Genomic DNA, 23,958 nt, shown 5'->3' with positions numbered 1-23,958 from the left:
GTTCATCTGCTGGGACATATTTTAGGTTCTGCTTCTCTGTCTGCTGTAAACTCAGCCTTTAATGGAGCCAGTAATTGCTGATAAATGGGGTATCAATGAAGCCAGCACACCAGAAATTTCCCCATTCTTTTCTGCTGATGTATGCTGTTTAGATCTCCTCTGACATTGCCTCAAATTATTGTGTGCCTAGCTCTTTCATTCCCCAACCTGTGTTTTTGGGTGAAGTCTTGACTTATTTTTTTGCCTTCTTATTCCCTCCCTCTCACCCCCTCCCTCTCTCTTTTTCTCTTTCCTCCTCCTCCTTGATAAGCTGAAGCTGGGTGCTAAGAGGCTTTTCTAGGGTGTCTTTTGTTCTTCCTACCAGAAGCTGTAGTTTTGTGTTCGCAGAACTGATGGGAGTCTTCTATGTTTTTATTTATTTGTTATGTGTGTAGTGTGTGTATATTCATGTTCATATATATATATATATATACATGTACATACACACACACATATATACACACATGTATATGTGTGAATACATGGGTCTCATGTATGAGGAAGCCAGAGGTCAACACTGGATGTCTTACTCAATTATTTTCCACATTATTTATTGTTATTGTTATTATTATTATTGAGCCTGAGTCTCTCACTGAACCTGGAGCGCATCACATCAACAAGAGTAGCTGACCAGCAAGCCCCAGCATCCTCCTGTCCTGGTCTCTTCACAACTGGGATTACAGGTGCCTGCTGATGTACGCAGCTGTTTTGCATGGTGCTGAGAACCCAGATTTCGAGGGGTAGCAAGCATCTTAGCAGCGAAGCAATCTCCCCCGTCACGTGCTTCTTGTCCGTTCTTCTCCGACTATGATCCTGCCGGGCTCCCTTGGCGACCGCAGCCTTGTGATGACAGGAGAGGCTTCAGACACTTTGGCGGTGACTCACGCAGTCTCTGGGATGACACTGGACCTTTAGTGTCCGCCGCTCACTTCTGTCGTTCTGTTCCTTTCTTTCTTCAGGAGTTTATAATGAGAACCGAAGCACCAGCCATCTCCTTCTTCTCCAGTTGACGGTGTGAGTACATTACAGGTGCCGACGAGACAGGTGACACCTTCACTTACGCGTTGCTCCATGTCCACAGGACCTTGGGCCTGCTGCTCTCCCACTCTCCTTCCAAACCGGAAAAAGCTGCAGAAAACGCTTTAACCAGCATTGGGTTTCTGCAACCAGCCAGCCGGAGGGACACAGACATATTCATAATACATTCAGAGGCCCCCCTTGTCTTTGGTAGACCAGATGCTTGGAGGATGTGGACTCCGGGATCTTCTCTTGGTGACTGGGGTTCAGGTCCTGAGCCTAGAAGTCAATGGAAAGAAAGGAAAGGCCCTTTCTTTAAATGGGAAGAAGGAGACCATATACTATGAGTGAATGTTTTATATTTCAAGAGGTCAGGTCCCAGATGTTCACCTATGGGGCCTGTCAGTTGTCTGAGAAGCCCTCGCCTGCTGTGGGACAGTCACTCCTACCACAAGAAGCAATGATGTGCCTCACTGTGATGCTGTCATGTGACTGCATCGTTATGGTTTGAAGGGAAAACCCACATGCGTGAATGTGAGCACAGGGAGGTCACTTTCTCCTGTGAGGCTCAGCTTTGAGCTCGGTGGTGTCTCATCAGTGTGTGGATGAGCTAGGGAACACGAGTGCCTGGATGAATGAGTGAATGAAGGGGCTGATATGTCAGGGATCTAGCAGGAAGTGTGCTTCTCGACTGTGAGTGGCGTCTCTGGAAGGGTCACCACGGTGGGAAGAGGACCTTGATTAGTTTGGCTCTCGCTGAGAAGGTGGTGATGTTCTGACTTGGATGATGCTGTGTTAGAGAGTAGATGCCATGTGTGTTCCACACAGGGGTCAGAGGTCAAGGTCAGTCAAGGCAGACAGTCTGCACAGGTATTGTACTAGGTGTTGTTGCCTCCACACAGAAGGCAAGAAGACAGCAAACACCCTTTCAGTCAAAATGTGATGTTACTGCAGGCTCTTTCTCATTTTCTCTCTTCTCCCCTCTTTCCATTTTTCTGTCATGGACTGAATTGGATACCAACAAATTCATGTGTTGAAGTTTCAAATTCCAGTGCAACTGTATGTGGAGATTTGGTTTTTAGAACATTATTAAGATAAAATTATTTTATAAAAAAAAATGTATCCTAATGGGATAGGATTGGTAGCTTAAGATAAGAAATCTCTGTTGGCCTGGAAGTGGTGGCACATGCCTTTAATCCCAACACTTGGGAGGCAGAGGCAGGCAGATCTCTGTGAGTTCAAGGCCAGCCTGGTTTACAAAGCAAGTTCCAGGACAGCCAGGGCTGCTTCACAGAGAAACCCTGTCTCAAAACAAAACAATAGCAACAACAACAACAACAAAAATCTCTGTCTGTCTGTCTGAATGTATTCACTGAGACAAGGATACATGAGGACATATCGAGCTGTCTCCCTTATCCCAAGGGGAAACAGCTTGGTGTCACAGCTGCTGACACCTTGATTTTGGACTTTCCAACCTCCGAAACTATGAGAAATGGATTTCTACTGCTTAGGCCACACAGTCTAGGCCATTTTTGTTATGGCTTGTGCTGTCGGTTTTGACTGCCAACTTGCCACAACCTGGAATCACCTGGAAAGAGAGTCTTAATGAGAAACCATCTAGATCGAGTTGGCTCATGGGAATGTCTGTGAAGGATTGTCATGATTGTTAACTGATATAGGAAGACCTAGACCATGATGGGTGGAACCATTCTCTAGGTAGGGCCATGAACTGTGTAAAATAAGAGAAAGCTAGGAAGGAGGCAAGCAGGCAGCATGGTTGCATTTGTTTCTGCTCTTCACTGTGGATGTTATGTGATTAGTTGCTTGAGTTCCTGCCTTGACTTCCCTGTTATCATGGACCGTATCTGGAACTGTCATCCAAATAAATCCTTCTTTACTTAGCTTACTTTTGGTCAGAGTATTTTATCACAGCAACAGAAATGAAGCTAGAACACAGCCCAAGGTGGCTATGACATAGAAACAAAGTGGTAGTGGCCTTCTTTGTCTCAGTCAGATCAGGAAAAGGGATTGGGTAAGGCAGGAGAAGGTCCTATGTTAGGCATGGGCAGAGGGAGACAAGCTCTCCACTGAGAGTTCAGGTGGCTCCAACTTGGAAGCCTGGGTCAGCAGTGTGATTTGGGGGCTCATTGTATCTTCCTTGGTGGATGGAAAGGAGGCTCAACAATTTGGAAAGGACACTTCCCAACCTGTTGAGCTACCTGCAGGCTATGTAGTGTGCTTTGGGTTCCCAGAGTGTGAGCTGTCACCCATGCTGGGGTGGGCTTTGGTGATGCAGCTGTCTTTGAATCATTTCTTCTCCTGTGACTAATGCCTCACCCACATTTCTGTAAGTAACCCCAATAAAACTCACGGGCTCCCCAAGTTGGACTTGGGTGGTATCTGTACTTTGGTCTGTCATGGTCTCCCTATCTGGAGTGAGTAGCCAAGTGTGTTGCATCTCCCATGGAAAAATCTTGTCACACAACAGTCAATGCTAGCAGGTAGTTCCCAGGACAGATGTAGTTGTAGTCAGATGGGTGGCAAGCAAGGTTATGATTATCCAGTGTCTTGGCTGGGTCTTGCCCTGGGTAGGGGTGACCAAATCACAATGTAATGGGATTTTATTTTCTTTGCACCTGACCAAAATTCTAGTCACCAGTGAAATGGCAAACGCAGAGGAGGTTTGCAAGCTGTGGACAGAATGTTGGGCAATGCTCTATTGTGACAATGCTTGTGTGTATTCATTTTTCCACACACTGTGTAATCTGTTGCTACACCAACCCACCTGATCAAGGACTTGGCAGTCAGGGACTAGATATTCCTGTGAGGGAAAGAATTGGTTACCTAGAGGCCTCGGTTCATGGCAAATTCAAGCAATGAAAAGCACAATGACTCATAGATTGTGTTTGAAGTACTTACTCCTCCCGAACCCTGTGCTCACTCAGCACCTTCCTCTCTTTGTCTCCAAAAAAATGACATAATTTCCTTACTGGTTGTCACGTCTACATGCTCCTCATGTGACTGGGCGAGTAAAAATGTCTACCTCATCATAATGTCCAGTCATACCCAATCTTGTCCAGGAAAGTTTCAACACAAGACAACTGGATGAAAAAAAAAAAGGCAAAATCAATTACTACATTTTTATGGCTTTGAATGTACCTGTCACCATGCCATGTCCTGTTACACATTTCCTTCATTTTTCCTCATCATCACTGTGTTCTTACTCCATTTATTGAATCATTTTGAGGAACAAATGGCCTCATTAGGAAACAGGATTGGGTCATCCAGGAGAGGCCAGGGTGTAGGGTGACCTTTGTTCAGTGGGCCATGAAGGAGAAGGTTTGAGAGACTAGGTCTAGTAGACAGATCAAGTGATACATGGACAGGTACCAACCAACAAGAGGACATATGAGCTAGGTGTGGGGGCTAGTCAAGAGTGACAAAAGTATCTAGTGTCTATTGATGTTCCCTGTATCTTAAGCTCTGTTTTGTGTTTTCCTTAGTACATCTCATACTCTGACATGAAACTGATGCTAATGAATTGAGCATCTATAATCTAACACTCACATCAACTACTCAGGGTCAAGGTTGTTAATATAATTTCACACATGAAGAAACTAAAGGTTTGAGAGGTGAAGTCTTAGATCCCATGGTTCGTAAGTGGCAGGGCTGTAAACGAAATATACTACTGACTCTAAAGTCTGAACTCTTTTTCACCTATCACCCACTCAAACACCAATGCACACACACAGTGGTTAAACGCACTTGTTGATTTTGCAGAGGACCCAGGTTCAATTCCCAGCACCCACATGGTGGTTTACAACTGACTCTTACTCCAGTTTCTGGGGCATATGATGCCCTCTTCTGGCCTCCAATGGCACTGCGTGCACATGGTGCACACACATATAACCAGACAAACACTCATACACATCAAATAAAAATTAAGCAAGCAAGCAAGCAAAAACCCCAAACTCAGTGTACCTAGAGAGACTGGCCAGAGAGAAGACATATCCTCATGTAAGGAGCAAACCAGCTTCACTGACAATATTCCTCCCTCTCCGGAGACCTGCCAAATGAAGGTCAGGCTTTGAGATTGTTGCAGCTGAGGCCATTATGTAGTGTGCTGATCAAAGATCTGATTGGCTGGACACCTTACACAATAAGGAATGTGTAGTGCGGTCAAGAAGAGAGAGGGACTTGTGTGGTTTTCAGGTTTGGAAGGATAACGGTTTAGTGAAATAGAGGGGAAAAAGAAATAAGGGAAAAAGAGAAGAGTGGACTAGGGCCTGCAAAGTCATGAGGCTGATGAGCAGGAGAAGGGAAATAAGGGTCAGTTCAATCAGCCTGTGATCCCAGGCTGGACCAAAGATCCTTACACTTTTCTCCCCAAATAAAACCCTAGGGCCATGGAACTTCAAGGCTCTTGCTTGAAATGGGTTTTCTATGGAATTCTGCCTGAAAGGGGTACAGTGGTATCGTGGGCGGGTGCTTAACCAAAAAGAGGAAGCGATTCTTGTTCTGTTGCTGGGAAGTTCGGTATTAGTTGTTTCTATTTGTGTGCTCATTACCTAAATGGTTTTTCCACTATGACTTTAATTGTTTTAAAGAGCTGCCAGTGTCTCAGGCCACAACTTGCTTGAAGACTGCCTTTTGTGTCCTGAAACCTCTCCTGGAGTCTCTGTGGCATTTGTAGTTCAGCCTCTCTTTCATAATCAAACTTCCTTTCACTATGTCCCTTAACATGTGACATGAAAATAGGAAAGGAAACACTGGAGGTGGAAAGGGACAAGCTGGAAGAGGGGAGAGAAATGTAGGGGTTCCAATGCAAAGGACATATGAAATTGTGTTACTCTGCATACTAACTGAAAAAAAGAAATAAAACCATAAATCACATAAGGCATCAATTAGTGGCATTTATCATTGGATGTTTCAAAAAAAGACTTATTTGTACTTTAATTTATGTGTGTATGTCTGTGTGAGTGTGAGCCACATATATGCAGGTACTGGAAGAGGATAGAATAGGGCATTGAATTCTCTGGAGCTAGAGTTACAGGCGGTTGTGAGTCACCCCTTCTGGAAGAGCAGCAAGAGCTCTTGGCTTCTAGATGGTCTCTCCAACCCCACAAGCATTGATATTGGTTTAACCAAGCATGATTCATTATAAATATATTAGAAGTAGAGTCAGGGAAGTGCTTCTAGGATAGAGGTGAATTACAACATTGCTAATTTTTTTGTCTTCCATTGTAGTAAATGATTTTTAAGTTGGAATATGAAAATGGAGCACGAAATAGACAAAAGAACCAAGACCTCCCTGTGTTAGGAGGTAGGTATCGCTGAGTAATAAAGAAGCCCGAGACACAGTACTTTCAAATAACCTCTGGATGCAGTACCTTTAAATAACAGCTATCTCTTTAACTTAAGAGTCTGTGGTCAGCTGAGTAATTCTGCTGATGTGAGTCAGGCTTAGCTGGTCTTAGCTAGGCTCCCTTCTGCCTCACTTGTCCCTAGAAGCTGGCTGGTTCAGGATGACTTGCTTTAGCTCTGTGTGCTCTGTACCCTGTAGAGTCGAGCCCGTGCTGGTGACGCGGTAGCAACATTCCAAGAGAGAGCAGAGGAACTCAGAAGGCTTTCTGGAGTCGAGCCTGGGCCTTGCACGGTATCAGTTCTGCTATATTTTATTAAACAAAGCCATCTCCAAGGAACTCCATGTCTAAAGAATGGGGAAATGGCATTCCTCTTTCTTACTTTCTCACATTGCAATGGATAGATACAGGCATGGGAAGCACTGGAGAGCTGTGGTCATTTCCTAAACATTTCTGCTCCATTAAGATCTGCCTCCACTGTCAAGTGGCCTCTTTAGATGGACCTACGGTGTTTCTTTCACTCTGGCTCCCAAGGCATCATACGTCATCTTCCATAAGACTAAATTTTCTCTTGTGAGATTGAAGACTGTCTGTAGTTTTGACATCACTCAAAATAGGAAGAAAATTTACCAGTGGTTCATGATACAGTTTGATGAATGAGTTCTCTATAGGGTTTCATTTTGAGACAATGACTCATGAAGTTGCCCAGGCTGGTCTCAAACTCATGAAATGCTTGCCTCACCCTTGGGAATAGCTGCAATTAGAGGTACATGCCACCACATCTGGCTGTGACTATCTATTTTCTTCCTTCTGTGTTCATGAGTTAGACCTCCTCTGTCAGGAAGATTTAGTCACCTCTCCACTCATTAATTTCTTAATCACATATTTTATGCCATTACGGACTTATAGCTATTCATTTCATTCTTGAGGTTACAACCCCACACTATTGACTTTCTTTTTAATGACTCGTATTAAGCAATTACATTCATTGAGAGGTTTGTTTTTCAGTAGTGGAGTTTGCACATGCCAGGGACGTGCTACACAAAGTTCTCCCCCGGCCTGTTGGAAGCTCTGTGGGGTGGATGGCAGGATCCTTTTGATATGTTCCTATCTTTTAATTTTGTCTTTTATCTATCTATCTATCTATCTATCTATCTATCTATCTATCTATCTATCTATCTACACACACACACACACACACACACACACACACACACACACACACACACATATATTTTAGCACACTTTTAGTTTTTGATGCTCTAAACTGCTCCAGGCTTGTTTTGCATTTTCTTTGCTATGGCCCTAGAATCAGCCATTTCTCCGAGAGTCCCTGATTCCTTTCATCGGAGGGTAACATTTAAAAATCTAGATACGGGCATGAAGTGTGCCACTGATCCTGGACTGTCACCAGTTCTGTGTGATACTGATCCTGGACTCTCACCAACTCTAACACCTCAGAGCAGGCGGAGTTAAGAGATGCATGTATCTCACTTGTTTTTATTCTGCTGTGATAAAAATTCCCAACACTTAAGCTGGCTTTCAGGAACCTATTCCCCATGTTGGGATGCCTCACCCGGGATTGATGCAGGGGGAGGGGCTTGGTCCTGCCACATCTTGATGTGCCACGCTTTGTTGATGCCCATGGGAGGCTGCCCCTTTCTGAGTGGAGACAGAGGAAGAGTGACCAGGGCTTGGGCGAGAGTGGTAGAGGGGAGGCAGGGGTCGGGGGGCGGGCAGGGACGGAGGAGAGGAGGGAGTGGAAATTGTCATCGGGATGTAAAATAAATGAAAAATTTTAATTAATAGAAAAAAAATTCTACAGAAAAGAAAAAGCTGTTTAAGGAAGGAAGGGCTTATTTTGGACCATAGTTCCAGGAACAGTCCTTCATGGTAGAGAATTCATGACACTAGGAACTTGAACCAGCTGGTCACACTGTGTCCGCACAGGAACAGGGGGATGAATGCCTGTGCTCAGCTGGTCACACTGTGTCCACACAGGAACAGGGGGATGAATGCCTGTGCTCAGCTGGTCACACTGTGTTCACACAGGAACAGGCGGATGAACGCCTGTGCTCAGTGGGTCATACTGTGTCCGCACAGGAACAGGGGGATAAATGCCTGTGCTCAGCTGGTCACACTGTGTCCGCACAGGAACAGGGGGATGAATGCCTGTGCTCATGTTCATGGTTCTGAGAGACAGACATTTATCAGACTGTGTTTGCTCCAAACCACAGAGGACACACACACACACACACACACACACACACACACACACACACACACAACAAAACAAAACAAATTCTAAAGGGAGCCATGACCATGCCTAACAGCAACTTTGGATCTTCAAAAGGATGACAGGATCCCACAATGATGATTCCACATGGACTATGGTAAAGCCATTAAGCTGATTAACACCAAGGAAAGATCGGCTTTGGACTACAAACTGCTCAGGACAATTTTGAGATGGCTAGCTGAGATGATTCAGCCTGACAGACTACTCAACCTTGTTAAGATATTAATGGTCATATAGAGTACTAACTAGTTCTAGAAAAAAGGCTTTAGTTAGCTGCCTATACATGTCTTTGTGTTTGAGTCTCTTATCAGTTTTCTGCAGGAAATCACGGCCAGGCCTAACATCAACTCCATCAAGTCTCCAGGAAGAAGATGGGGCCCCACATCAACAATTCCATGAGGACAATAATAATATCACTAAGTTGACAAACATCATCTACAGATCAGCTTTAGACTACAAAGTGCTCAGAGCAATTTTGAGAGGGCTAGCTAAGATGATCCAGTTTCAAAGACTACTTGAACAAGGACTTGAGACAAGCCCTGCACTTTCTCACTATGCAGCGACTGGACAAATGATACAGTACTTGACAATTAACCCAAAAATTTTATTTTCAGGATCTCCTAAAGATGTCTTCACCCCCAGAAAGCAGGAAGTAATTTTAAGAAAATGATACCTGTATTCCCAAGAGGTGGGATGGGAGTTTTTTGGTTGTTTAATGAGTTTTGGATATTGTCATTGTTTATGATGGTTGGTTACAAGTTGTTAATTGTTAATGGTCAGGAAAAAAAGCTGAACAAGGAGATTAGATTCAGAGTTTTTGTTTTAAAAAAAGGAAAAAGGAAGAAGAGAATATAGATATGAGGTAGAACATTGACTCTACTCTGAGAAAAAAGATAAAGAAATAATAGGATAAATGGGTAGCTGTTGAATTTACTCTAAAAAGAAAAATGGGGAAGATGTAAAAATGACAAAAGGTAGATTACTGAAACTTTTATGAAAAGAAAAAAGAGAGAATATGAATGTGATAAGATAAAAAGGTCAATTTTTGAATCTACTTTTAAAAAGGAACTACATGTTTTAAATAGGATAAGTAGTGATTTTTTTTTGTCTGAGTTTATCAAATGTTACTGGACTGGACATTGTTAATATATATAATGAAGTTTTTTGTCTGAATCTGTCAAATGTTAATGGACTAGACATTGTTAATGTAATTTTTGACTGTATATATTGTATATACTTATTGGATAGTTTTTCTTGTATTAGTTATAAGCTTTTTTAAATTTTAGACAAAATAAGGGGAAATGTGGTGGTATTGTGTTCTCAAAAATATTGTGCACCCTAATAAACTTATCTGGGGTCAGAGACAGAACAGCCACTAGATACAAAGGCTAGAAAATGGTGGCACTCACACCTTTAATCCTAGCATTCCAGAGACAGAAATCCCTCTGGATCTCTGTGAGTTCAAGGCCACATTGGAAACAGCCAGGCATAGTGACACACACCTTTAATCCCAAGAAGTGAGCCTTTAATCCCATGGAGTGATGGCAGATAGCAGAAAGATATATAAGGCATGAAGACCAGGAACTAGAAGCATTTTGGCTGGTTAAGCTTTTCGGTTTTGAGCAGGACAGTTCAGCTGAGAGTCATTCGGATATGAGGACACAGAAGCTTCCAGTCTGAGGAAACAAGATCAGCTGAGAAGTTGGCCAGGTGAGGTTAGCTATGGCTTGTTCTGTCTCTCTGATCTTCCAATGTTCACCCCAATAACTGGCCTCAGGTTTGATTTTATTAATAAGACTCTCTAAGATTCCTGCTATGAGAGATGATAACATAATATTAGCCATGTTCCTGTTTTTCTGTTTATTTCTGTGTTCAGATTCTTGGATAATATCTGAGGGAGTAGAGAACATGGAGGGAACAGAGATGAACAGAAACTTCTGGAGCATGTGGGAACTAAGAGCACCCCAAATGAAAAGGAGTCTATGTCTATGGCATCCTGCTATTTGTGACTCCAGTGACCTCTGTTCTTCTGGGGGAAGGTTTCTGGTCATACAATGGACAGTGGACTGGGATTGGATGTCAGGTAACCCTTCTATCACCAATAGCATGTCTGCTTACACAAAAGCAATGTGCTGATATCCTTAAGTACACATCATTTATTGGATTGGTCAACTTTTTCCTTAGAATTATAAAAATCATGGAATGTTATTTCTGGAAGGGACTTTGGACTTTCACAACAATATTTTTTTAATTCCTCATTTAGAACGTGGAATAGTCACATGACCTCCCTGAGGAGTATGCGTGTTTCCTACAAAGTAACTGGAGACATTTACCACTTGTCTTAGTTAGGGTTTTCATTGCTGGGAAGAGACACTATGACCACAGCAACTCTTATAAAGAAAACATTTCATTAGTGCTGGCTTACGGTTTCAGAGGTTCAGTTCATTATCATCCGGAATGAGGAGTATGACAGGCTGCAGGCAGATGTGGTGCTGGAGCTGAGAGTGCTACATCTTGCAGGCAACACGAAGTCAACTGTCACATGGAGAGAAGCTTGAGCAAAAGAGACCTCAAAGCCCACCCCCACAGTGGCACACTTCCTCCAACAAGGCCACACCTCCTAATAGTGCCATCCTTTTGGGGGCCATTTTCTTTCAAACCACCATACCACTTGATCTCCTGTCCCCCTTCCCCTTATGCTTCTTGGTGCCCAGCTCTGACTCCTCCAGGGACTCCATCTGAGATGCCCTTCTTTCATATCCCTCTATCCCTGTTGAACTTGTTCACCCATCCTTCCCTGCCAGGTCTGATGCTATACGACAGGTGAATTTCCATGCACACCTTGTTTCTCAGTGTGCCATTGCCTAGCGGACATGGATGCACACCCCACCCCAGGGTCCAAGCCCATGGTTTGCAAGAACATTTGCTGCTTTGGATTTGGCCTCAGTCCTTTACTTTAGAGGCAAGTTGGCCTGAGTGATAGGCATTGCCTCTTCTTGAGAAATTCCTTTTCCTAAAGAATGATGAATCTATATTCAACATACTTGGGGGTTGATATTCTGGGCTAAGTTATTTCTGAAAATTCCTTTTATCACAGAGAACTCAGGATCTCTCTCAAATTAAACTGTGTGAAGACCTAAGTGAATATGCTTAGGGATAATCATTTTGGAGCATTCAAGAATGTATTAAAAGTTTTGCTCCCAGTAAACCAAGCTAACTGACAAAGCAAAAGGAGGCCTCTGTGCACATTGTCTGGAGTTTCTCTATGGTGGCGGGGTCACACCATAGAGAGTGGGGGCTGGGGGAGTGGGGGGATACACAATTTGGTTTGCAGAATATCTGATCTCTGGAAACAAATGCGGACACTGTGATGTGCAAGCCATTTTGATCAGCGATCCTACAACCAGACAGACACATTTGCTCATTCATTGCGCCTAGAAATCCAAAATTTATAGAGCTCTTCCTTTTGCAAAATCTCCTAAACTAGGTTTATTTCCATGGACTTGACCTTTGGTGTTTAGACTTTGTGCCCCTGGCAAACGCAGCGTCCATTTGCTCCTACGCACGGCCATTTTGGCAGTCTCCCTAACAGCCTGAGGAGAGAACCAGGAGTCTACATATGGAGACCTCATCCCCAGTTGCCTAATGGATTCAAAAGACATCCTGAATATTCATCATTTCTCCTTTTATGAGCACCTTGGCAATTCTCTCCAAAGGCAAAGGCTGCAGTAAATTCAGAAGTGCCATTTAGTGAATACCAATTTATCCTCAATTCAGTCTAGGTTTTTCCTGTTCCTCAGCATAATATCGGAGCTCCTGAGAGCCTTGTGAATGCAGGGTATTGTCTCAGCTTGGGAGAGGCGTGACTGCTTGTGAAAATCCCCAGCCTGCACCCCCAAGCTCTGTGCTTTGGCCTGTGTAGGCCACAGTTCCCTTCCTAGAAGTTGGAAACTACCTTTGGGGAAACGTGAAAATCAAATGGAAGCATTTAGCTTAGGGACACGGCTTTTAACTAGCAGTTGTAAATTAGTAAACAGTAATTTTTAGCTCTGTGAGCGTGCATGCCTTTTGGTATACCAGATGCAACATTCCCAAATGTATATCGTCCAGGAGGCTGTCTGGACAGCTTCTCAATGGAGACACATAGAGAGAGAAACTGAGGCCTTCTTTGTTATTCATTTGAACAGTGCAGGCTAGTTGGTTCTCTCTCTCTCTCTCTCTTTCTCTCTCTCTCTCTCTCTCTCTGTGTGTGTGTGTGTGTGTGTGTGTGTGTGTGTGTGTGTGTGTGTGTGTGTGTGTGTGTGTGTATACGCACACACCCTGAGTCCATTCTGACTCCCCAGGCTCATTCTCACCCCATTTCAGAATGAGCCAAATGACTGTATAGCATTCATTGCTTTCCTGTGCTTTCCCTCTCCTCTTTCCCGGGAAAAGTGGCCCCTCAACTCTCCATCCTCTCTGTATTTGTGCCTTCTCACACTGGAACAGACCCTCATGTGTTTGTTATTGATCTGCTCGTCCTGGTAGGTTATTAAATTGGATTTCCAGTTGCATTTCCTAACTGGCTTTAAGGAGACTACATTTTGGAAAAAGTCAAACAATGGTCAAAACAGTAGGTTTGGACCAATCCAGGCTGGCTGTTTGCCTGAAGCCGTTTCCCCGGTGACCGACTGACCTTCCATGCAGATTTTTAAATTTCCATCTGAGGATGGGAGGCTATGCTGTTCCTCTTTCCTTCTTTACGTACCCCAACTGTCTTAGTGAATTTAAATAGCTCTTGAGGTGATCACAGAATTCACGAACTGTGGCTCAGAGGCCACATCTGGCCCGTGGACATGTTTTCTTTGGCTTTCACGGTGTTTTGGAATGTTTTTAATTAGTTACCAACATTTACAAATTGGGAAATTTCACATTAAAATATCCAGATTTGGGGAGGCCCATGAAAAATCTAAATACCTAGAAAGCTCAGACCTATTTTTTGAACAGTTGCCTGGGGATGAAAAGATAGGTGTATTGTAGGACTTAAGCCCACACGAGTTGGCCAGCATCCCCAGCACTGTTACTGTTTTCTATCTGGCTTGTTCACTCACTCACTGACCTGCCTGGCCTCTGTGGGCATTTGGGTTTGTGAGGTCTGGTCTAATCAAAGACTGAAAGTCTGTAGAGGAAGATCATGTTTCCTGATTAGTTTTCAACCTCCTCCAATTATTCTTATAAGAAGGAAAGGAGCCAATGAAAACAGGGAAGGTTTGTGACTTTCACCGATTTGGGAGCCTTTTGGATTTTCACTAACGTAGGAGGGAGAGATGGAAGTCTCACTCTGTTGATTTTGATGATGGTGATGGTGATGTGTATGTGTGTAGAGTCAATTCTTAGATTTGGTTTTAGATCTTAGGACCCACAATTCTCTAGGAGAAATAAAAGCAGATTGTAGAGATCAGGAGTAGACTCTCAGCATAGCACTGGGGGAAAGTAAGTGAGATGTTAGACCTCAGAGAGCAGCAGATGGTGTGGCCTTATGTGGAGCTGGGTGTGAATGGATTCTGAACCCTACAGCCTGTCATTAGGAGCAAGCTGAGAGCTGAGAGTGGACAGTTATCTCAGCAGATAGGGTCAAGACATTAAACTGCTTTCTAAACTCAGGGTGATTTCCAGAATTAAAGGGCTAATAATCTCACTCTTTGTGTTGATTAAGAAGCAAGAGTTAAACAGCCTTTGCCCTCTGGTGAGCAGTGAGTGGTAGAGTCAGACTGTCATCCACATCATCCTTCAAGAGATGAGCCGGCAGCCGGGTGGTGGTGGCACACTCCTTTAATCCCAGCACTTGGGAGTTAGAGGCAGGAGGCAGATCTCTGTGAGTTAGAGGCCAGCCTGGCCTACAGAGTGAGTTCCTGGACAGTGAGGGCTACACAGAGAAACCTTATCTTGAAAAACCAAGAGTTGAGCTGGTCCAGTGATATGACATGGCTTTGAGAATGGCATACAAGATGGAGGAGTAGGTGAGTGCTTTTGGGCGGCCCTACTCAAAAGTTCAGCTTAGCCTTAGCTACTCCTTTGTCCCAGAGCTTAATGGGGACAGAGGGCAAACTGGGTCCTCTTAATATGCACCAACAGGGAAATGCAGGGCCAATGGTTGTTGATGGTGAAAATCCAGCATCTGCAATGAGGAAATTATACATCTATTATGATCTGGACTCCATATGATCTTCATCTCTCTAGGTGATATTTGACACAGTAATAGAGAAATTCAATATGTACCAACAGAGCCAATGGTTGCTGATGGTGAAAATCTAGCATCTGCAATGAGGAAATTATACATCTATTATGATCTGGACTCCATATTATCTTCATCTCTCTAGGTGATATTTGACACAGTAATAGAGAAATTCCAATAGCAATTTTTTTAGCAATTTCCTCTCATGTATCATGGAATTATACAGGTGACCAAGCCATGCTTTGAACACAGGCCATTCCTACTCTTTGTATGTGAGAGCATGCTGATCACTGGGCCACATTCTACCTAGAGCACTCAGACTTTGGACTTGCTCACTTCCATTTTTGGAAGTGGTTCTTGGCTTCTGCTTCTCCTTCTCTTCTGGCATCATGGTCTGCTCCCTCTTGGCTTTTGATTTTAAGTGCCCTACTTGTAATCCATTCAGGCTGAGGGAGAGCAGAGAAATCGGAAGTATTTTATGTTCCAGGCTGTAGGCCTTATGAGGTGATGACAGTGTTCTGTAGGGGTATCCGCTCTGTTTTTCCTATTGAAATCGGTGGCATATCTGGAGCAGAGAGCTTAATGGGGGCAGAGAGCGAATGAAGCTGCCTTGGAGATAAAGCCGGGAATGTGATGATGGTGGTGGAGGTGTCAACACAGCTCAAGGAGGTGAGAGCCGAAGAGCAGATGGAACAGGAGAGAGAGAGAGAGAGAGAGAGAGAGAGAGAGAGAGAGAGAGAGAGAGAGAGAGAGAGAGAACAGGCTTCTATCCATATCCATATAAAGGGGAAAGCTGAAGGTACTATGACATTAAAAAAGAATTTATATATATACATATATATGTATATATATGATTATTTTTAATAACCTTAGTATCATGCTAACAAGGCACTTTGTTAAACAGGAGTGAGGAATGACTATTTTGGAGTGAGTTAATCTATGAGGCCTAGGTAGTGGCCACTGAGCTATGGTCTAGGCTTGTATGATAGTATATCTTTTTATGAGCAGCCTTCTTTTAAACTTAATTTTATTTGTTCCTTCTTTGAAGAGAAGTTTCTAGTTCATGTAATAAATCTCATTAATGCCTTTGGTTCCTTTGTTTTCCTGTTTTTGTGATTATTTTGTTTAAGTACTCAGAGTCAGCTGGACCACATGATAGTCTCCCTGACTCTCTCATCCTGTTGTTGTTGGGAGCTTTTTCCATGCCCTTGGTTCACACACTATCTTTCCTGTCTAAAACTGTGGTCTTGACAACTGCACTCTAACAATCTCTACATGCACTGTAGCTTGTCCAAAGGCTACACGCCCTCATGATCACTAGGGTGATCATTGTTCTTGGCTCAGACTACAGTTAAAACTGTTTCAAAGTTTCTGTGAATGAGTCTTAAACTCTTTGAGGGGGATGGTTAATACTTAGCACATCTCAAGAAATATTTATCTGTCAGAGTGATCATTCATAGAGGAATAAATCTGCTTTCTCTTAGGAAATAAGTTGGACCATGGAGACACAGCAGAGAATCCCCTGACCTTCAGAAGTTAATGCTTACTCATGAGATCATACCGTCTCTTCATTTGGGATTGGCAATAATTAAGCCTTACATGTCAAGAATTAGCATAGCATGAAGACCCAAGAGATGCTTCTGGATATGTGTGGACAGATGGATTGAATGTCACCCCCAACCTCAGATCTAGAAAAGCTGAGTTGGTTTATATGTGGTGTTCACCATCATGGGTAGGAATCACATTACAGCATCTCTGGGTCACGACCCTCCCTGTTGACTGGACAGTCCCAGGGTGGAGAAGAATCTGTGAATTTGTACTTCAAGTCTTTTCTCCTTGGAGACTCATAGCAACAAGGTTATCTAACCATTCTCATGTGTTTTGCAAAGGGTGCAGTTCAGATGAATGCATATTTCATAGAAAACATGTTCTAGACCAGTGTTTTGAGACAGTCTGGGTGAAACTGCATGACCTGGATTTCCCATTTACATGTATTTACATATGTGTTTGTGTGTGATTTGGGGGAGTCAGTTCTCTCTGCCTACCAAGTCAGTTCTGGGGATCAATCTCAGGTTGCCAGGCTTAGTGGCAGGCACCTTTACCTGCTGAGCTATCTTGCCTGCCCTGCTCTAGAGTACTTTAGGATGAGACTCACGATGTGCTAATGCACATTGTGACTCTTTCAGAAGAGGTTAGAACATGCAACATTTCCCAAATGCTCTTACCACACAATGCTTATGAAAAGGCTTCTTGAAGTAGTTGGAATGGGGTAGGAGTAGTGTCTTACAAAATCCATGTTGGAAAGCATCACAATGGGACCATGCTTTCATGGTATGGACCAGGAAATCTACAGTGGTAAGGGCCTAAGGATAGCTTAGAGATGTGGGGCCAGAATTCCCCTTTTCGATGTACCAGGCTGATGTTCTTTCCGCCATCCCTGACATTCATTTCTTTTCCTCTCCTTCATCTTTGTGTGCATAAGTGTGTATGTGCATGCATTATATACAGGTGTTCTACACACATATGTATATGAGGTGACATGCAGAGGCCAGAGGAGGACATCAGGTGTATGCTCTGTCTCTCTCTACCTTAGTCCTGTCAGACAGGTTCTCTCACTGAACCTGGAGCTAGATTAGCAGCTAGCCCCAGCAACCCTCCTGTCTCCATCCTCTAACAATGCTGAGATTGCAGAGGAGCACAGTCTTGCCCATATTTGTTTTAAAGACGTGGATGTTGGAGATTTGAACTCAGGCTCTCATGCTTTCAAATTAAGGCACCTTTACCCACTGAAGCCATCTCCCCAGGCCTCATTCCTCTCCGTCCTGAGTTCCTTTCCCCACCTCAAGAGCTTAGACTTACCGGCGCTCTTCCGGCTTTTCATAGTGTGCAGGTCCTTTTGGAACAGTAAGGTTTGGCCCTCCAAGTTCCTGGTGTTCTGATCGGAGCTCTCTTCCCAATGCCGATAAGTTGTGCTTAAAGCTAATTTTAGACAATGCCTGTCTTGGAAGAGGCTTCAGCATCTTCTCACTGCTGTATCATTATGAGAAAGGGTTCCTCGGGACTTTGAGTTTCATGCTGTTCCCGCCATTCCACCCAGTCCACGGGGAGCCTCATGCTGTTCCCGCCATTCCACCCAGTTCACGGCGAGCCTCACGCTGTTGCCACCATTCTACCCAGCTCCACGGGTCCAATCTTCATTACTTCAAACTCCACATTATGCATTTGGTTCGTGCTTTGAGGTGATCTATGTTAACGTTTATTATGAATTCTGTTTTTCTATTAATATTTTCAGTTTGCTCCAAGCAGGGGCTTCCTCTCCCCTCATCCCAGCGGGATGATTTCTGCCCTAATCCCAGTGGGCCATCTTTAATGTTTTGAATTCTTCTGGATTTCATATCAGGTTATTAACTTATATTCATTGTAATAAATCCTAACCTGTGACCAGGTGATGAGTAAAAACAGAGAGCTGATATAAAAAAATTTTGCGACTAATAAAGTAAGTTTTTGATCACTTATTTTACTCAGTGTTTGGGTAATTGAAAATGTTATAAGAACTCGACTGAGACACTAGACAACTGATTAGACAATACGCTGTAGCAATTTCATTTTATTTTGGTCATATATCTAGCTCAATAAATTTTTAGTGACGTCATAAAAGAAAAATATCTTGAATGAAATTGTATTCATTTACATTTGCCAGGCTCCCATCTCTCTCCTCTGTAGTTACAAAGCTTCTACCTTCTTCCATTCCAGGTTTTAATAAGGTCAGGATAAAAAGGCTATCATATAAATAGGGCTGGGGAGATGGCTCAGAGAGTGAAGTATTTGCTGCATAAGCCTGAATGAAGCCCTGGATCTGGTTCTCCAGCACCATGTCAACATCCAGGCATACCTGTAAATCCAGAGGCTGGAGGGCAGAGACAGGTGGATTCCAGAGGCTTACCAGCCAACCAGCCCAACCTCAACAGCACATTCCACATTCAGTGAGAGACCCTGCCTCAAAAAATACTGTGGAGAGTGGTAGAGGGAGACACCTGATGTCAACTTTTGTCTTCTATATGTGCATGTACAGGCAAGCACATCCAACCATACATGTATATACATACATGCACAGGCATACACACATACACACACACACACACACACACACACACACACACACACACACATACACTACAGTACAATATATCCTCATAAAGATTATCATATAAATAGAACTATAGATTATTACAATCAAGCCAGTAACTTAAAAAATAAAACTTAAATTGGCCTTCAGGCTGGAGTGGAATTTCTTCTTCATGCATTTGATGGAGACAAATATTTTTCTGATGAAAGAAAACAATCCTGCCTTAATCAGGTGTTGCCTTTGCCCCTCCAGGCAAGAGTGAAAATGAGGCCTTCACTCCATACAAATGGAGAAAGAAATGAAAAAGATGGAAATGGATTTCCACCTTGCCTGGCTTTTCATGTAATCCTTTACTTCCCTTTGGAGGAAGGTTCTTCTCATTGGCTAGTCCCAACCAGAGACATATTTAATTGCTAATTCTTTGTCTTTGCATTTTTCCATGTTATATTTATGATTGTGAAAGTTTGTTTAAAGCATTACAGTTAGGAAAAAAAAGTGCAGCCGAATGTATGGAAGCTCTCAAGGAACTAATAGCCTATCAAAAACCAGGGAAGATTTATTTAATGTCCCCCTTCCAGGAGGATGTATTGTTGGTTCAGCTGCAACTCCTTAACTTCATCATATTTTATATACTTTGGCCATCACAGAGTGCCACAAGGGCTGTTGCATGGGTGTGATTTAAAACGTGTTCTGATTAAGTATACAGGAGTGCTCCTGTTCTCCAACACAGGAAGGAGAGGGACATCATAAATATACATTGTTCAAGTGTAAATTCTACTTCACACTCATAAGCTATATTGTACTTGTATGTTTTATGCTCTGTTGGTACTTAAAAAAATCATTTAATTTAGGGGGCATTTCCAGAATCTAACCAAGAACCAGGCAGCAAGGACCTACTTAGAATTCCTTCCATAGAATTTGTAGAGGGCAGAGTGAGAGGAGGAAAGGAAGTCAGTGTGGGATAAAACATTCCTGTTGGGTTATACACCAATCTACACAGCCTCAGTCCACTGACTCGGAGGAGCAAGAATGGTCACTTCTAAAATTTCTTTAATTATGTCTCCCAGTTTACCCAATGGGTAGTAATTCTCCCTTCTTCCCTTGCTGGATTGCTTCTTTTTTCAAAGAATCTGGGAGTTTCCATGAAACTAAGAAGAGGGTAAAGGCCTTTTATATCTAGGCTCGTATTGACATTCTTGAGGTTGAATCATCCTGACACCTGTTGCTTTCTCAAGTTTGCTAGGCATGGGGCTAGGGATTTCTGTGAGTTTAAGGGTCTTTCTCTTAGGATTCCCAATATCCAAGCCCTAGAGAAGTATGGCCATGCCCTGGAGTGTTGCTTCAGAGCATAGATGAGCCCATGTGAATCTGACCCTCCAGACTGCTTTCCTTCCTTACCAGGCCTGAGAGGTTGGCTTTGCTCATATTTACCTGTAATGAACACTAATGTGTGACCAGATAATAAGATTTGAAGTAGAAAGGCTAGTTCAGTGCTTCTTAATCTTCCTAATGCTGTGACCTTTTAATATAGTTCCTCATGTTGTGGTGACTCCCCAACCATAAAATTATTTTATTACTACTTCATAACTGTAATTTTGCTACTGTTATGACTTGTGATGTAAATATGTGATATGGAGGATATCTGATATGTGACTCCCCAAAGAGCTCGTGACCCACACCTTGAGAACCACTGGGTTAGTGGGCTGATACAGCAGGTGGAGCCTGAGTTTGATCTGTAGGACCTGCGTGGTAGAGGGAGGGAACTGACTGTCATGGGTTGTCTTCTGATCTCCACACATATGCTACGGCGCACGCGCACACACACAAACACACACACACACACACACACACACACACACACACACACACACACACTACAATAAATAAGCAAAAATAGAACAAAAATTAGTTATTTTGTGAATAACAAAAAACAGGTGGACCACTTATTTTTACCACATGTTGGTCTAATTAAAAACATGGCATGCTGACCAAGACACAAAACAACCAATTAGACAATATGGTTTAGTGATTTCATTTTATTTTGGTTGCCTGTTTAGCAGATGGCTCAAAGGCTTTCCATACCTTGAACTTCTCTGGGCATTGAGACTACCTTCCTTTTCAGTTCCCTTCTGCCCTCAGTTCTGATGTCTATCCTGCTAAATTGCCGAGTCAGGAGACCTGAGGTGTTAGACCCACCTGCTTGTAATTGGCAGAGGGAGGTAGCAGAGTTAAGAGCAAAGACATGGGAAAATGACAACTCCTTCATAGTTCAGGACATTATCCTTCATAAGTTTTGTAATGGGTGCAGAAAGATGCTAAGGCCATGAGAAAATAGCAACAAAGTTGGCCCGAATTGATGTAAGTCTTACCTCATTCTGTGGACTAGACAGTGCCATGCTACCAGCAAGACAGTTGCTGTGACATAAGCAATATGAAACATGTTGGCCCAATGAGAAACAGAAAATGTGTCCATGCCTCTCCAGCATAAAAGGCAATGTAATGAAGACCCATTTGTTTTGTGTGAGCCATGGTTGCTTAATATGTGCCAGTGTCTGATTGGTCCCATCACTGGAGACTCTAAAGTTTCACTGGCCTCTTGGTGATCAAGCTCCATCCACAGCTCCAAGCCTAAAACACTGGGGATAAAGATTTGGTTGGGCTTCCCAGTGACTGAAAAGATAATACAAACCACGGGGTGAGGTCAGATCTCCTGGAGCTGGAGTTACCGATGGTTGTGAGCCACTGGAGGTGGGTGGTGGAAACCAAACGTTGGCTTTCTGGAATAGCAGTAAATGTTTTTAATCATGGAATCATTTCTCTAGCCTCTGTATTGTATTTCTTAGGCAAAACAACAAGTGATTTTACTAAACACTAAATAGAGTGGTCACCCTTTCATGTTAGCCTTTGGTAGCCTATGAACTGAACCCAGGCCACATTTCACTGTAGTTGGGAAAACGTTCAGTGATCAGGGATTTTTCATTTTGCAATTACAGATAGAAAGCTATGGACCAACCTCCCTCTCTCTTTTATTTAGCATCGTTTTGAGGTAGAGTTTCATGTATCACAGGCTGGCCTCTAACTTGAAAATTGGCTGACCACAACCTTGATCTCCTCATCTCCCTGCTTCTGGCTCTCAGGTACTGGGAACACAGGTGTGCTCTGCCATGCCCACTTTATGTAGCGCTGGAGACAGAACACAGGGCTTTGTGGCTTCTAGGCCATCACATCCTCTGCTAAGGTTGCAGCTCTTAAGTAAAAGTCAAAAGAAGAGAAAGCATTGGCTATTTTCTGTGCATAACCTGTCCACACATCTTTGGTTATATGGTAGTATGATTTTTTTTTTGTTATGGTTTGAACATGAAATGTCCCTTGTGAACTCATGTGTTTGAATACTTGGTCCCTCTCTAGATAGTAACACTGTTTTGGGAAGTGGCAGAAACTTGAGACTTGGTGTATATTTGGTACATGTAGGGATGCGGAGGTAGGCTTTGAGAGCTAGAGGTTGGTCTTGCTTTGAGTCTTACTCTGCTTCCTAGACCATTAATACCACCAGGCAGCTCTGGGTCTCTGGACTTGCCCTTGCTTGCTCTCTCCAGCCTGCCATCCCTGGCTGAGGCACCTGTTTCTGGTGGCGCAGCTCCTGGTGGCACAGAGCACATGGGCCCAGAGAGCAAGGAAAGCAGAAGCAGAGCGGGTCTGAGGAGCCGAGTTTCAAAGTGTACCTGGTGGTGAGCACCACTGGGAGGAGCGGAAGGCAAGGGCAGGCCCAGGAATAATGGTGCCCAAAGAGCAACAAGTCATAAGGGATCTCGCTGTGGAGAATGATGAAAAAGAAAATGAAGGAGGGAAGACCTCCAAGCAAAGTGAAGAAGAATCCCTCCCACCACTTGGAAGAGGTTGAAAGCAAGAAGCCTGGGGCAATGGCGGAAGAGGATGAGTCAGGCAACCTGTGCCCAATTTTTGATGAGCCATACCTAATAGACATGTTAATCACAACGACGGGGAAGAGGATGTTGGGAGATTTGTAGGGCAGGTGACAGAAATCAAGAGAATGATCAGGTAACAACAGAAGAGGCCTTACAGGCATTTCCGAAAAACGGAATGGACAGCCATTAAGACTTTTGCCTCATACCTTGAAATCTATGGTTTTCTGTAAGCTCATAAAGTAGCTACTGTTTACAACCTTGTATTTAGTGAGGTATTTTTTTTCTGTAAACTTTTGGTGTTTCCACTTAACAGTTTATGCATAAACATTGTTTTACTGTTGAATTTAATTCTAAACATTCTCATCAATGTAGTGGGTAGCCATTCCAGCTTTGGTCTGGAAGTTCCAACCCCCATTGAGGTTCGGTAACTATCACGCCTAGGAGGCGGGGCCAAGGGAGGGCCCTGAAGACCCGAGATCTGGATGCGCTGTGCTCTCTTCTTTCCTGGACCCTGGACACTAGAGGTAGACCGAGGACAGTTCTCCAGAGAACACTGCCGGACTGTGCTGCGTCTTTCCCAGAACCCGCAACCTACCTATCCCTCTATTTGTAAGTTACGCCACTAAATAAATCTCCCTTTTAACTACGTGTAGTGGTCTTAATAATTTCACCAATACATCAGCATGGCAATTTAACCTGTTTTAGAAAAAAAATCTTTTTTCATAATTTGAAATTAATAAAACAATTTAAAAAGCAAGAGGAGAGAGAGAGAGAGCGAGAGAGCGAGAGAGCGAGAGAGCGAGAGAGCGAGAGAGCGAGAGAGCGAGAGAGCGAGAGAGCGAGAGAGAGAGCGAGAGAGAGAGAGAGAGAGAGAGAGAGAGAGAGCGCAACAGGCCACCTTTCAGGCCTGGACCGAGCTGATCTAAGCCGTTCTGTCTGCCCTGTTGTTAGGAACTGTATCCCTCTAAACTGCAAGC

The 23,958-nt window shown here is 43.4% G+C and overlaps 1 pseudogene; it reads left to right on the top strand.

Moving 5' to 3' along the window:
• The first annotated feature begins 22,830 nt into the window (after positions 1-22,830).
• On the top strand, positions 22,831-23,192 carry LOC128109513 (protein BEX4-like; annotated as a pseudogene).
• The last annotated feature ends 766 nt before the right edge of the window (positions 23,193-23,958 follow it).

Source organism: Peromyscus californicus, unplaced genomic scaffold (assembly GCF_007827085.1).
Source record: "Peromyscus californicus insignis strain IS unplaced genomic scaffold, ASM782708v3 Scaffold_14__1_contigs__length_90479793_seg_2, whole genome shotgun sequence".
Classification (NCBI taxonomy): domain Eukaryota; kingdom Metazoa; phylum Chordata; class Mammalia; order Rodentia; family Cricetidae; genus Peromyscus; species Peromyscus californicus.
The sequence above is the reverse complement of the archived record's forward strand: the minus strand, read 5'-3'. Positions and strand labels throughout refer to the sequence as shown.